The sequence below is a fragment of the Haemaphysalis longicornis genome, unplaced genomic scaffold (genome assembly GCF_048455015.1).
Source record: "Haemaphysalis longicornis isolate Haplotype H1 unplaced genomic scaffold, Haemaphysalis longicornis Haplotype H1 scaffold_13, whole genome shotgun sequence".
In the NCBI taxonomy this organism is placed as follows: domain Eukaryota; kingdom Metazoa; phylum Arthropoda; class Arachnida; order Ixodida; family Ixodidae; genus Haemaphysalis; species Haemaphysalis longicornis.
The window spans coordinates 3251252-3254338 of record NW_027526233.1 but is presented as its reverse complement, the minus strand read 5'-3'; the positions used below and the strand labels follow the sequence as shown (position 1 = coordinate 3254338).

Below are 3087 nucleotides of genomic sequence, written 5' to 3'. Positions count from 1 at the left end.
GTGTCCTGCGATGCCAACTCGAGCTGTGCAGAGACCTGCTACGGTGGGTGTCCCGTCCATCGGCTACTCGTACAACGTTGGAGGGAGCAGGCGTCATACCTTTGAGCAGGCGGCGGCGAAGGGGCGAGCTCATAACTGAAATGTTCACACCGGTGTCTATCAGGGCGTCTACACGAATACCATCAATATCAATTTCCAAGAGATTGTGTTTCGTCGTATTAGTGAAGAGAGGATTTTCCGGCCAGGTCGGAAATGCAGCATCACCTCCGGGAGCTGCATGAGCTAGTTTCCCGGGGAGGTAGCGGCGTAAGAAGCAGGCGGGGAAGGAAGGCGGGGTTGAGGCGAACGATACTGGCGACGTTGTGGGGACGGGGAATGGCCAAAACGGGTGGTCAGGGAACTGCCGGAAACGTCACGCTGCTGGTAACCAGGCATGAATTTGTGGGTCCTGTCGCTGGAATAGCTTGTATCAGGAAACCTTGGCTGTGGCGGCGACGACCAGCGGTAACGGCAGTAGCGAGACACATGCCCGACGCGCGAACAATTGAAGCAAATTGGCCGGTTGTCAGCGATACGCCATTCGGTAGGGTTGCGACGGCGGTAACGGGGTGGGGCGTCGTAACGGCTGGGCATTCTGCTCCGGGCGAAGGGAGTGGAGGAGCTTGCAGGAGCATGCGAGCACGTCAGAGAACACACAGGCAGAATTCCCAGGTTGGAAACCTCTTCACGCACGACTGCCTGGATGAGTTCTACAGTCGGGGCATTTCGGGCATGGTCGTATTGAGGCACGATAGCCGGAGCCATGGCCTCTATTTCGCGGCGCACTATCGCCGTCAGAGGGTCGGTATAAGTCGGCAGGTCATCGGTCTGCGGTGGGCGGGGTGGCGTTGCCACATCCACACACGACCATGTTGCCGCGGCGTGGGTGAGGCGGGTGAACGAGTGCGCTAACCAACGACACTTTGCTTCTTCAAAGCGGTGGCATTCCTTCAAGACGGACTCAACGGAGGAGCACTCTTTGCAAAGCAACAAATTAAAAGCGTCGTCCCAATGCCCTTAAGGATGTGCCCAACCTTGTCAGACTCAGGCATGCTGGGGCCTACTTTTGAGCAGAGCGCCAAAACGTCCAGAATGTAAGCCACGTACGACTCGGTGGATGACTGGACGCAAGAGGAGAGGTCTTTCTTTGCGGCAAGCAGGCGCGCCACAGAGTTACCAAACAAATAGCGCAGTTCCTGCTTGCATTGATCCTAACTGGTCAGCCTGGATTAGTTGGTTTGGAACCACACCAGAGCGGGTTTTTTCAGATTTAAGGGTAAATTTGCCAACATGAAAGTGTCATCCCACGGGTTGTGGGTACTGACGCGCTCGTACATGCTGAGCCATTGAACAATGTCCTCATCGTCAGCGCCAGAGAAAAAGCCAGGGGCGCGAGGTGGGGAGACAATGACTATCGGGTTGGGGAATGCAGGCTCACGGGTTGGTGGCATTGTCCCGCGATGGGTGTGACATCCTGACCGAAGCTCCGTGTTGTGCAAGACTGGCGGGACAGAGGTAGGGAAGTTGCACCTTCACCACAAGAGGTGACGTGGCAATGAAGGCACTGCTGGTAATAAGATGTATTAACAGTCAAATACAAGCCGGTGGGCAAAGTAGCTCGAATGTCCCCGGAACAGCGCGCACGTCTGCAAGGCAAGCAGCGTCATCGTCGTCTCCCAAAGCTGTGTACCAGCTTGGCAATGGCGCATATCCTTTAAGGAGAGGTTGGCCATAATGTAAATATATATATATATATATAAATATATATATATATAAATATATATATATATACATGAGAAGAAAAACTTCGAACAAGGTTAAGGCACGATTGTGGCCTAGGTTTCAGCAAAGAGAACTTGCTTTCCTCATATATATATATATATATATATATATATATATATATATATATATATATATATATATATATAGGGTTTGGAAATGAGGGGCTCGTTAGGAAATACAGAAAGAAATGCCGGCAGTCTACAACGCCAAAGAAGGCATAGGCTACGCTGGCTACCACCCTCAAGCGTCAGATACAGTTGTAGTAAATATAAATACCCCAGAAAGTGAAGCAGAACACAGTCGCCCAGATAGCCGAATTGGTAAGGCGTTCGAGATCTAATCGAAAGGCGTGGGTTCGGTCCCCACTCTGGGCGCGTGTTTTTCTTTCTTTCTTTCTCACGTAATAATTAAAAATTAATAATAATGTAACGTCACTAACGGTAAAAAAATAGTCTAACCTTCCCCTATGCCTTCTTTGGCGTTGTAGACTGCCGGCATTTCTTTCTGTATTTCCTAACGAGCCCCTCATTTCCACACCCTATTATCGCGCGAAAGCTTAGCGAGGGCCTCGGTTCTGGCAGCCTTGATGCCAAGGTAGCATAAGAGGGTTTCCCGCCAGTTGACCGCTCATGACAGGCTGTAGACGTTCGCGTCACGCCCCGGGGGTTGAAAAAGAAGGTCCCCTTCTCCCCGTGTAGTCTGAGTGGCGCTGGCTACAACCCTCAAGCGTCAGATACAGTTGTAGTAAATATAAATACCCCAGAAAGTGAAGCAGAACACAGTCGCCCAGATAGCCGAATTGGTAAGGCATTCGAGATCTAATCGAAAGGCGTGGGTTCGGTCCCCACTCTGGGCGCGTGTTTTTCTTTCTTTCTTTCTCACGTAATAATTAAAAATTAATAATAATGTAACGTCACTAACGGTAAAAAAATAGTCTAACCTTCCCCTATGCCTTCTTTGGCGTTGTAGACTGCCGGCATTTCTTTCCGTATATATATATATATATATATATATATATATATATATATGTAGCGCTGAATGAGTTCCGGGATTTGTTTTCAAACATACATGAGAGGGTAGACACACGTATGAAAATATGAAAACGATAATGTGACTAACGTTCCGACCGGGGTGTTGTCTTGGCCAGAGTAAACTTATATAGGCATATATAGGCACGAAATGATAAAAGCTGGTGAATAGTCTTGCGCAGTTACAAATCAACACACACGAAAAATAAAGAAGACCACACGTGGTGTTTGTGCATGT

At 49.2% G+C, this 3087-nt stretch overlaps 1 non-coding gene across 1 annotated transcript; it reads left to right on the top strand.

The window, feature by feature from the left end:
• The first annotated feature begins 2123 nt into the window (after positions 1–2123).
• On the top strand, positions 2124–2195 carry Trnar-ucu (transfer RNA arginine (anticodon UCU)). The gene has a single exon. It is a non-coding gene; the product is annotated as a tRNA-Arg (tRNA).
• Positions 2196–3087: the final 892 nt, after the last annotated feature.